The sequence below is a fragment of the Bombina bombina genome, chromosome 3 (assembly GCF_027579735.1).
Source record: "Bombina bombina isolate aBomBom1 chromosome 3, aBomBom1.pri, whole genome shotgun sequence".
In the NCBI taxonomy this organism is placed as follows: domain Eukaryota; kingdom Metazoa; phylum Chordata; class Amphibia; order Anura; family Bombinatoridae; genus Bombina; species Bombina bombina.
The window spans coordinates 306,813,640-306,827,033 of record NC_069501.1 but is presented as its reverse complement, the minus strand read 5'-3'; the positions used below and the strand labels follow the sequence as shown (position 1 = coordinate 306,827,033).

Below are 13,394 nucleotides of genomic sequence, written 5' to 3'. Positions count from 1 at the left end.
AGTACTCACTCTCTTAATATTAAAAAGTAGTGAAATGGTATCACATGTATGATACATTTGACAGATGACCTTGACTTTGAACAACAACCATTATATAAAACCAAAGCAGCAGGTAATCAAGTGCATACAAAGCAAGTGTAACACTAGCATATTAATATCATTTTATAATTATGTATATTTCTTAACTAAAATGTTCCACAAATAGGCTGTCAATCATAAATCCTTAAAAAGATATATTATGTATGATTAGTATGAGCTAATATCTCACAACCCCTCATACTAAGCAAATGCTTTAACATTTTTGGTTAAATCTCAGTTTATACAGTCATAGAATTAAATTGCAGATAGCACAAACATCATAAATCTGAAAACGGTACAATGTGCATAGATTCTTATGAAATAACATGTTTCTTATTAATACAATCTGTATTAAATGTGCTCCAAAACGTTGAACTTGAGCAGGACCTATTCTCACACTCTATATGCAACAAGATAGGCCTGCAATCTACACATTTAGGGTCAGATTATAAGTGGAGAGCTTGAGTGTTAACTGCGCTAGAATTAAACTTTTTGCGCTCATTGGGTTGTGCTAGTATTATGAGTTAAAATAAATAGTTTTCAATTGCATGCTAACCCAATGAGCGCCAAAAGTCGAACTTACAATATTTCTTGTGTGTTCACCTATTCCCCCTAGAAGTCAATGGAGAAAAAAAAGTGGAAAAAATCCTAGCACCACACTCTCGCGTAAACCCAATCGCATATTCTCATGTGCGCTATCTTCTATTCATAAATAAATATTTCTACATATAGCTGATGTTTTTTTTTGTACAATATATATCTGACCTATATATATATACACATGATTATTTATAGGTATAGATATATACAGATATATATAGGAATATATATTTATAAATACTTAGAACATATTCTACTATGTAAAGAACATTGGAATGGAAATATTTATACTAAATACATAGTTAAAACACAATAAATATTAAATACAGAATATATATACAGTATATAATATATATGTAACCAGCACTGGTATCCTTATTAGAATCACTAATAGATCAGTCACACATTTAAGTTAAAACCCTCTTTGAAGGTATATACAAATCTAGCATTAGATCAAGATATATAGCATGCATATCTTAGACATAGATAATAAAATACTAGATGTATTAAAACATTCAAGAATCATACAATGTAAAAAGTAAGACTCTACAGTGTTAAAACCCTACGCTCCGCCAAACTTATTTAAAACTTTATAGTTTGTGCTAATATAAATACATAAATAAAGTAGGTGCTCTGAAAGTTTGGCTCCCCAGTGTGTAATTGGACACGCATTACTGTAAGAGGTATGGTAACAGTTCAATACCTTCTAGTGAGCGGTTCCACGGTCAGTCCATTACTCACTTGTTATTCTTTAATTTCCTCCAATCTCTTCTTGTGAGTGAATTACATAGTACTTAGACTGGGCTAGTTTGGCTGTCTTACCGTGGTTCCTCATTTAGTCCGGATACAGCACTTCCAAAACCTCTACAGTCCTTCATGATGCTGATCAGTTAAACAAACTTTTCTGTGTGTGTGGTATATCTCAAATCAACTGAAATTCACAGGTGCCAATCAGAGTATGGCTCTAAATGTTTCAGCTACACCTCAGCTTTTGACAAACCCTGGGGGAGTCATAGGGTTTTTTGGCAGTTTTAGCTTTTTACAGGTCTAGGAGTCTTCTTAATTTCAAAGGGCTCTAATGCACATTTATACTGTATATATGTCTATGTATATACACGTATAAATACATATGTGTGTGTGTATATCTATGTGTGTATATATATATACATTCATACATACCATATGCATATTAAGACATGTATAAGTATGTATCTAAATGTTAAAACCCTTAAGCCTGTCTTTGAGCCCTTATAACTTTTGCGTGAAATATTTTTTAATTTTTTTTTTATTAGTGTTATTACGAGTGTAACTGTATTTTGTAATGTATTTTTTATGTGTTTTGTGACAATTTTTTGTTTTGCAAAACAGTTAACCAGAACTCTGAAGTCACGGTAATCATTCTAGCATAAATCGCTATTGCGCTTACTTTCAATTCGTAATACGAGTGATAAGCCCTACGAGCGCAAACACCCATGATAAACCCCTTATCACTCACATTTGCGCTCCATTCATAATCTGGCCCTTAATGTCCTGAGCTAGAAGGTAAACCGGCTGTCCACACCATATACATAGGAACTAAATAAAATAGCTTACAGAAGGGGTCAACAAATTTGTTTAAAATTTAGGAGCCAATCATACTTTTAGGAGCCTGACAGTGATAACTGTATTATAGATATATGGAGACTAATTTAAAAAGTTAGGAGCCTTAGGTAAAATTCTAGGAACCAATGGCTCCCTGGATAATAGGTTTGTCAAGCCTTGGCTTACAGTCTACAGGCATTGTCATGTCTTCATGTCCGGTGTACTGATCATTAAAAAGGCAGGCCTATACAATTGATAATTATTGCAATCCATTAAAAAATATGTAAGTACAAAATGCCGTTATAGTCACTACACAATAGATTAGTTTCATATTATAAGATGCTTCTCAACAGTGGGGTCACTAGGGGGGTGCGGACCGCACCTGTGTGACAAGCTTCAGGGGGTGACACCACCACCAGTGGCTGCTGCATTTCCAGGTCAATGACACAGTGGTGTGTTTTTTTTTTTTTTTGTGCTTGAGCCTTGTAAGAAGGGATAAGAGGTCCATGCTATACAGAGGCAGGAGGGGGTTTAGCACTGCACACCAGGGAACAGAGGCAGGATCGTCAGGGCTGCCCTATACAATTACTATAAGCGTGTCTGTCACTGGTTAATGTCCAGGGCGGGCTCTAATAGTATGATCCTATCCTTATCCTAGCAGCTGCAGCACACTAAGCTTCGCACTGGAGCTTTAGTGATGTCACTGCCGTTTTTTTTTCCATTTTAAGCTTGTATAAACCCGCGCACAGTACAGGCTATAGCACTGCACTGTGTGTGGGCTTTAACAGTCCAGACTCCAGACTCTGAAGGACAAACACTTAGAGATAAACACCTTGCCTAGTCCGGACACCCAGCTGGTGCTTTGTGTTCAGGGGATGGAGGAGAAGTTGGTCTGAGGGTGCACATTGAATAATCAATTAAATCATTTGAAATAAGATATATTTTATTAAAACATAAAATTGCAGACTGGGAAAGGCTAGGGGGCGGATTTGAAAAAAATCTGAGAGCCATTTAACAATCGATGTGCCACTGCTTTGCAGCTCTACTGCATATTTTACTGTTCACTTCAAACAGCACTTTGCTGTGGATGTGCTGTGTTAAGTAAAACTTACACAGTGCAGCCAGAGCAAAGCTCTGTTTGAAGAAATCAGCCTGATGTGGAGCAGCGCTGTAAAGTTAAAGCAATAACAGTTCCTGCATGTGTCCTGTTCTTTCTGCTATGACATCTCAGATCACTGCAAGTTCTGCCTTGGGGCTTCCTACTGAACATTGCACAGAATATACGTAAATGCATTTGTGATTTTGATAGTTGTCGCATTAATTACATCCTGTTATTAATTAATCCTATGTATTCAAAGTTTATTAATTTAATCAAATTTATATGCTTTCCATGATATATATATATATATATATATATATATAGATATAGGCAAAGAAACATTCCATTTGCCAATCAATTTGTATATTTTTTTTTAATCAAAGTTAAAAATATGTATAAAAATTGAACTGAAGCTTAATATTCAAATAAATACAAGCAATTAGTACAGGTACAAATCCCCAAATCTGAAATTCAAGAATAGAGATTTATCCCAAAATCCAGATTTTTTTTTTTTTAAATAACATTAATAAAATTACCAATTTTTAACTGCAATCAAAGTCGCATTCTTTTCTGCCTGTTTTTTTTTGGTTTGTTGCCTGTGTTTTGAAATGCAAATACTAGTGTATTTTTATTTAAAAGAACAAATATTACCTTTCTAATTACAGTACTGTACTATCTTTCAGAGGGTACTATGTATACATAAGTATTACCTTTAGTTTGTATGTAAAAGCTGTATTATGACATGATATTGCCTTAATTACATAAGATATTGTTGTTTACACTTTGGTACCATCCACTCTCCCAGCTGCCCCATTTTACAGATGCAAATATACAAATATCACAAACTCAAAACCTTTTCTGTCCCCAAGCAGTTTGGATAAAGGGTTTTTTACCTGTATATTCCATTTTAACCATATACATTAATATGATTACTAAATGTAACTAGTTACAACTCCCATATTAAACTAACACATTAGTGAGCCTTAAAGGGACATGAAACACAGCATTTTTCTTTTGTGATACAGATAGAGAATACAATTTTAAACACTCCAATTTACTTCTATTATTTGCTTAATTCTTTAGATATCCTTTGTTGAAGAAATAGCAATGCACATGGGTGTGACAATCACACTAGGCATCTATGTGCAGCCACCAATCAGCAGCTTCTGAGCCTATTTAGATATGTTTTTCAATAAAGGATATCAAAATAATGAAGCAAAGTAGATAAAAGAAATAAATTGGAAAGTTGTTTAAAATTGAACGCTCTTTCTAAATCATGAAAGACAAAAATTTGATTTCATGTCCCTTTAATCAATAAATAAATTTAAACAAACGTAGTTATTTATTAAATAGAAAATCATAGTCCATGTAAAAATGTAACGCCTCACTCAAAAATCATGTCAATTCCTTGGTTCATCTCTCTTAATGGAAACTAGAAATTTAAGCTATGACCCCCACCCCCACGCCTTTATGCTGCATGTAACTGAATGTTTTTTTATGTTGAGGCACAGATTTTAAAGGGACAGTCAAGTCCAAAAAAAACTTTCATGTTTTAAATAGGGCATGCAATTTTAAACAACTTCCCAATTTACTTTTATCACCATTTTTGCTTTGTTCTCTTGGTATTCTTAGTTGAAAGCTAAAACTAGGAGGTTCAAATGCTAATTTCTTAGACCTTGAAGACTGCCTCTAATCTGAATAAATTTTGACCACTAGAGGGCATTAGTTCACATGTTTCATATAGATAACATTGAGCTTATGCACGTAAAGTGACCTAGGAATGAGCACTGATTGGCTAAACTGCATGTCTGTCAAAAGAACTGAAATAAGGGGGCAGTCAGCAGAAGCTTAGATACAAGATAATTACAGAGGTAAAACGTGTATTATTATAACTGTGTTGGTTATGCAAAACTGGGGAATGGGTAATAAAGGGATTATCTTTCTTTTTAAACAACAACAATTCTGGTGTTGACTGTCCCTTTAAGTCCTTCATTTTTATTGAAAGATACTATCAGTAAATTGCACCCTATCACTTATTTAAATGTGCCATTTTCCCATTTAATGCCATTATTTTATTTATTTTAAAGATATGATAAATATCTCCTTAACCATAGATAGAAAATACAGTTTTAAACATTCAAATTTACTTCTATTATTTAATTTGCTTCATTCTTTAGATATCCTTTGTTGAAGAAATTGCAATGCACATAGGTTAGCCAATCACACGAGGCATCTATGTGCAGCCACCAATCAGCAGATTCTGAGCCTATCTATATATGCTTTTCGGCAAAGGATATCAAGAGAAGGAAGTAAATTAGACAATAGAAGTAAATTAGAAAGTTGTTTAAAATTGCATGCTCTTTCTAAATCATGAAAGAATTTTTTTTTGTGTTTCATGCCCCTTTAACCCTTTAGTGACCACAGCCCTTTTCAATTTTCTGACCGTTTGGGACCAGAGCTATTTTTACATTTCTGCTGTGTTTGTGTTTAGCTGTAATTTTTTCCCTAAGACATGGAGATTCCACTACGTCATTTTAATTACTAGTGGGGTATTCACTCCTGGCCAGCAGGAGGGGCAAAGAGCACCCCAGCAGAGTTGTTAATTGTCACTTCCCTTACCTATAACCCCCAGTCATTCTCTTTGCCTCTGTCAATGGAGGACGTGAAGTTAGTGTCTGAAGATATTTATTCCTTTTATGGGTACTTTTCCCTGGATGCAAGGATTGGGGTTTAAACACAGAAATAGTGTAACTAAGTACACCAAGTAGCGCTAATCCTAAATCTATATGTGAATATTGGGTAATAAAAATATCAAAAAATATACGTTATTAAATGTGTGGAAAATACAACACCCTCAGTGTATACAAATATACTCTCAGAACAAAAATGCAGAAACAGACCCTATGTGGTCCAATATTCATAGACAAATCAATATGCAATACAAATATAGATATGTCTCCAAAAAGAAAATCAGACAGCTCCTCTTTTAAAGGTGGTTCCACAGACCTTGTAACATAATTTTTCTGAAAGAGAGGAGAATAGCGCAGACTCAAGTGTAGAGTAATGATCCTTTAATACATGTGCACACACAAAAAGTGGCAACTCACAAGATATATGGTTAAAAACAGTAAAGAACACAATGTGTTAACGTTACATATGTAACTTATCCTACCCGGTCCTGGTAAATGTCGATATTCGCAAAGTCTGCCTGGGCTCCTTAAAATCCGTGTGCTGATATGAAGAAGCAGGTTGTATCTGTCCGCAAGTAAAAAAAGATTGACACAAACGGTAAGTAAATACCTTGACCCTCGGCACACAAACCGATAAGTTCTCAACTGCAGACCGGGATCTACGGCGGCCAAACAGGATCAGAAAGGGGGGCGGGTCTCTACACGTTTCGTCCCGACACAGCGGGACTTTCTCAAGAGTGATTATTCCAGGTACTGCAATGCTCTCTATAAACATTGTGAAATACACACACTTCCACTTATCGGGCCAATGAGGTGTGTCCTTTGAAAGATACAAGTTAGATACAGTTAAAGAGAACATAGCGGCACCTTGATAACATTAAAACAAGGAATAAATGTTGCATAAACTCAGCAGAGCATTTCACTTAAAATACATACATTACATTAATAATGTATATAAATATGTGAATCATAAAATGCATAAAATACAATAATTAATAAAACTATAAAACAAATTAATACATTCCACAATTCTCCCAAAAGTACCTATAGTCATAAAAAAAACTTGATATATATTACCTGATATTTATATAACATTAAAAAAGATAATTTTTACTTATTAAATATTCACATTACATTTCATGAGAAAACCTGTATGTCTAATACTATATTTAACCCATTAGGCTCCATACAATTTAAAGTTTTATTCCAAAAGGTTTCCCTTTTCCTGAGTCTCAGTAGTCTATTTGTATCCCAGACACTTGGTGTGACCCATTCAACAATTTTAATACTTAAATCTAAGGGATTGCGATTGTGATGTGTATGAAAATGACGAGATACACTATGGTTTTCAAATCCTGACTCAATATTTCTGATTTGTTCTCTAATTCTATATTTTATCTTCCGTGTCGTACGACCAATATAGATAAGCCCACATTTACAGGTTAACTGATAGACAACGTATGTGGAGTGGCATGTGCATCTACTTTTACAAGTATATTTTTTAGTACCATCAAAATTAGTAAAATGTACACTATTTTTTCCTATCAAAGGGCACATAACGCAATCCACTGTTTTACATGGATATAGGCCATTGCTTCCACCACACCAACCAGTCACAGATTCCACTTTATTTGGTTTTCTCAATTTGGTAGGTGCAATGTAATTTTTAATATCCTTATTTCTCCCGAAAATTACTTCAGGTTTATCTCCTAATATTTGGTTTAAAACTGGATCTAATTTAAGAACTTTCAAATGTTTGTTCAGAATGTTCTTGATTTTATAGTGTTGATTACTAAATTGGGTTACAAATTTGGGATTGCATTCCTAATCTTTCTGACGTTTCTCTTGTTTGGTACTTCTAGATTGGTTATCTATAAGCGAAGCTCTATCCATCATAGAATAAATTTTTGGAAAAAGGCTATAGTACAGATCTATTGGATGAGAGTAAAAATAGGGTAGCTATGATGGATAGGATAATAATTTTCACTTTTCCGGTTTTAATTTTCACTAAGAGACGCACGCTTTTAGGTTATTACGCAGTTCTCTTTGTGCCGGTCATGTGACTGTAGGCTTTCCGCTTGAGACTCTGAGCAGAGGGGCGTCGTGCTGATGCAAGTTTTTCTCCTGTGACTTGTTTGCCATTTATGCAAGGGTTTCTGTGATATCTGGTGAAGGTTCAGGTAGGGCACCTCAGGCTGACTGAGGTGTAGAGGCGCAATTTGTGTGTTTGTTATTTTATACTTAGTTTTTTTGCGCTCTGAGGCTAAAAAAAATTCTTAAAGTGATAGGTTGTGATTTTTTGATTTAGTGTTCATTCCTTTAATTTTGGGGGAAATTATTCAGCTATGGACACTGAACAGTCTGTTTCTCTTGACAAATGTTTATTATGTTTAGAGGCCCATATTGTTTTGCCTATGCAATTTTGTTCCTCGTTTAGCTAGGGCTCTATAGTTTAAAGACAAATTACTGCCTTCTGAGCCTATTGTCTCTCAGGATAATGCAGTTCAGGATATGCCACAACTTTCTCCTCAAACGTCCCGAGGCTCAATGGCATCACATACAGTGCCCTGCAGTTCCTCTCAGCCTACTGGAGGCGTTTATTTGCCTATAGATTTTGCTGCACAGATATCTTCTGCAGTGTCTGGGGCTTTATCTGCTTTTCCCATGGCGGGTAAGCGCAAGAGGAATTAAAAGCATATTTCTCCAACATTGGTGTGTCCGCTCCACGGCGTCATCCTTACTTGTGGGAATATCTCTTCCCCAACAGGAAATGGCAAAGAGTCCCAGCAAAGCTGGCCATATAGTCCCTCCTAGGCTCCGCCCACCCCAGTCATTCTCTTTGCCGTTGCACAGGCAACATCTCCACGGAGATGGTTAAGAGTATGTGGTGTTTAGTTGTAGTTTTTTATTCTACTATCAAGAGTTTGTTATTTTAAAATAGTGCTGGTATGTACTATTTACTCTGAAACAGAAAAAGATGAAGAATTCTGTTTGTGAGAGGAAGATGATTTTAGCAGACAGTAACTAAAATCCTTTGCTGTTTCCACATAGGACTGTTGAGATGAAGTAACTTCAGTTGGGGGAAACAGTTAGCAGACTTTTCTGCTTAAGGTATGACTAGCCATATTTCTAACAAGACTGTGTAATGCTGGAAGGCTGTCATTTCCCCTCATGGGGACCGGTAAGCCATTTTCTTAGTCTCACGCAGAATAAAGGGCTTAATATGGGCTATAAAACTGGTAGACACTTTTATGGGCAAAATCGATTGCTTTATTTGGGCATTTTATACATGTTTATGCTGGTTTTTCACATTTATAAACTTGGGGAACGTTTTTTAACGTCAGGCACTATGTTAGACACCTTTTTCCAGTCAGGAAGGGCCTTCCCAGTTGTAGGCTGAGCCTCATTTTCGCGCCATTACTGCGCAGTTGTTTTTGAGAGCAAGACATGCAGATGCATGTGTGAGGACCTGAAAATAGTTGGAAAAGTTCCTATAAGGCGTCATTTGGTATCGTATTCCCCTCTGGGCTTGGTAGAGTCGCAGCAAAGGCTGTAGCTGGGACTGTAGAGGGGTTAAAACTAGGGTTGCACCGATACCGATACTAGTATCGGTATCGGTACCGATACCAAGTATTTGCATGAGTACTTGTACTCATGCAAATGCACCGATACTTAAACCGATACCTCCAATTCCTACCCATACGCCATCTTGTGAAGTTTTTCAAACTGCATGTTCCCATTTCATTTTAAGCTCGAGTGGAGACTAAACTAAAAATTGTTCTGCCAATACAAATTGCTGTTATTTGTATTATTGTACATCAGAGCAGTCATTCAGACAAACCCCGGAAGTACTGGGCAGTTAATAAACTGACATTTAATGGCCCAAAAATATCTTTCTGACCCATGCAGTAGTGTGAAAAGTGAAAGACTGTTCAGCTTAGCGTCAAACGTCCTTACTGATAGCAGAAGCAGACTTATAGCTGAACATGCAGAGATGCTTCTGTTCCTTAATAAGAACTTTCCACTAACTTTTGAAAAAATATTCTAATTGCTAGATTGCCTGTTATACTGCTAGTTCTCCTCTTGCACAATTATGCTCAAAACATACTGTACTCTGAGGAACAACCTTAGCCAGGGCTGGACTGAGTCAGTAGAATGCAAATCCCCCATTTTTCTCAAAGAGGATTACTGGGATACTCCTTCCTCAATATTATTTTCAGAATTAACTTATATTACTTTGTATTAAGTACAAATGTTAGATTGATGAGTTATATAGGCACCCTACAACCCAATTGCATCCAGTAATCCCCGCTTTAAATTGTAGCTTTCCAGCCCTAGCTGCTGCAGCTGTTATTTATTGTTGTTATTATTAACATGTTATTGTAATATTTTTATTTATAAACATGTTCTGTAAACTTTGTGTCCACAAGCACATAAATCTGTTTTATTATTTCAAAATGTCTTTTGAGATACAGTTCATAATTATAAAGAAGTGATCTTAAATCATTACTCTGTAATGTGCTAGGTAAACTGTCATGACATAAAAAAGTATCGGTAATTGGTATCGGTGAGTATTTGAAAAAAAGTATCGGTACTTGTACTCAGTCTTAAAAAAATGGTATCGGTGCAACCCTAGTTAAAACTGTAACCGGCTCCGGTTTCGTTATTTTAAGGGTTAAAGCTCTGAAAATTGGTGTGCAATACTTTTAATGCTTTAAGACACTGTGGTGAATTTTTGGTAATTCCTTCATATTTTTTCACATATTCAGTAATAAAGTGTGCTCTGTTTAAAATTTAAAGAGACAGTAACGGTTTTGTTTTAAAACGGTTTTTGTGTTTTACTGACAAGTTTAAGCCTGTTTAACATGTCTGTGCCTTCAGATAAGCTATGTTCTATATGTATGAAAGTCAATGTGTCTCCCCCTTCTAAATTATGTGATAATTGTGCCAAAGCGTCCAAACAAAGTAAGGACAGTACTGTCACAGATAATGAAGTTGCCCAAGATGATTCTTCAGATGAAGGGAGTAGACATGGTTCTACATCATCTCCTTCTGTGTCTACACCAGTTTTGCCCACGCAGGAGGCCCCTAGTACTTCTAGCACGCCAATGCTTATTACCATGCAACAATTGACGGCTGTAATGGATAACTCCATAGCAAATATTTTATCCAAAATGCCTGCATATCAGAGAAAGCGCGATTGCTCTGTTTTAAACACTGAAGAGCAGGAGGGCGCTGATGATAATAGTTCTGTCATACCCTCACACCAATCTGAAGGGGCCATGAGGGAGGTTTTGTCAGATGGGGAAATTTCAGATTCAGGAAAAATTTCCCAACAGGCTGAACCTGATGTTGTGACATTTAAATTTAAATTAGAACATCTCTGCGCACTGCTTAAGGAGGTGTTATCTACTCTGGATGATTGTGACAACCTGGTCATTCCAGAAAAATTATGCAAGATGGACAAGTTCCTAGAGGTTCCGGTGCACCCTGACGCTTTTCCTATACCCAAGCGGGTGGCAGACATAGTGAATAAGGAATGGGAGAAGCCCGGCATACCTTTTGTTCCCCCTCCTATATTTAAGAAATTATTTCCTATGGTCGACCCCAGAAAGGACTTATGGCAGACAGTCCCTAAGTTCGAGGGGGCAGTTTCTACTCTAAACAAGCGCACTACTATTCCTATCGAGGATAATTGTGCTTTCAAAGATCCTATGGATAAAAAATTGGAGGGTTTGCTTAAAAAGATTTTTATACAGCAAGGTTACCTTCTTCAACCCATTTCGTGCATTGTTCCTGTCACTACAGCAGCGTGGTTCTGGTTTCGAGGAACTAGAAAAGTCGCTCAGTAGAGAGACTCCATATGAGGAGGTTATGGACAGAGTTCACGCACTTAAGTTGGCTAACTCCTTTATTTTATATGCCGCTTTGCAAATAGCTAGATTAGCGGCGAAATATTCAGGGTTTGCAATTGTGGCGCGCAGAGCGCTTTGGCTAAAGTCTTGGTCAGCGGATGTATCATCCAAGACAAAATTGCTTAATATCCCCTTCAAGGGTAAAACTCTCTTTGGGCCAGAATTGAAAGAGATTATCTCAGACATCACTGGGGGAAAGGGCCACGCCCTCCCACAAGATAGGCCTTTCAAAGCCAAGAATAAGTCTAATTTTCGTTCCTTTCGTAATTTCAGGAACGGACCGGGCTCTAATTCTGCATCCTCTAAGCAAGAGGGTAATACCTCACAGACCAAACCAGCCTGGAAACCGATGCAAGGCTGGAACAAGGGTAAGCAGGCCAAGAAGCCTGCCGCTGCTAACAAAACAGCATGAAGGAGTAGCCCCCGATCCGGGACCGGATCTAGTGGGGGGCAGACTCTCTCTCTTTGCTCAGGCTTGGGCAAGAGATGTTCAGGATCCCTGGACGCTAGAAATAGTTTCTCAGGGTTATCTTCTGGAATTCAAGGAACTACCCCCAAGGGGAAGGTTCCACATGTCTCACTTATCCTCAAACCAAATAAACAGACAGGCATTCTTACATTGTGTAGAAGACCTGTTAAAGATGGGGGTGATACACCCAGTTCCAACGGCGGAACAAGGAATGGGATTTTACTCAAATCTGTTTGTAGTTCCCAAAAAAGAGGGAACTTTCAGACCAATCCTGGATTTAAAGATCCTAAACAAATTTCTCAGAGTACCATCGTTCAAGATGGAAACCATTCGAACGATTCTACCCACAATTCAGGAAGGTCAATTTATGACTACCGTGGATCTAAAGGATGCGTATCTACATATCCCTATCCACAAAGAACATCATCAGTTCCTAAGGTTCGCCTTTCTGGACAAACATTACCAGTTTGTGGCACTCCCATTCGGGTTAGCCACTGCTCCAAGGATTTTCACAAAGGTACTCGGATCCCTTCTAGCGGTTCTAAGACCAAGGGGCATTGCAGTAGTACCGTACTTGGATGACATTCTAGTACAAGCGTCGTCTCTTTCAAAGGCAAAGGCTCACTCAGACATCGTTCTGGCCTTTCTCAGATCTCACGGATGGAAGGTGAACATAGAAAAAAGTTCCCTGTCTCCGTCGACAAGAGTTCCCTTCTTGGGAACAATAATAGATTCCTTAGAAATGAGGATTTTCTTGACAGAAGTCAGAAAGTCAAAACTTCTAAACGCTTGTCAAGTTCTTCATTCTATTCCTCGTCCTTCCGTAGCTCAGTGCATGGAAGTAGTAGGTTTGATGGTTGCAGCAATGGACATAGTTCCTTTTGCGCGAATTCATCTAAGACCATTACAACTGTGCATGCTGAAACAGTGGAATGGGGACTATACAGACTTGTCTCCAGTGA

The 13,394-nt window shown here is 37.1% G+C and overlaps 1 protein-coding gene across 2 annotated transcripts in view; it reads left to right on the top strand.

Annotated features, from left to right (window-relative positions):
- BCLAF3 (BCLAF1 and THRAP3 family member 3) overlaps positions 1-13,394 on the top strand; it is a 333,169-nt gene that overhangs the window by 282,589 nt on the left and 37,186 nt on the right. The window lies entirely within an intron of this gene.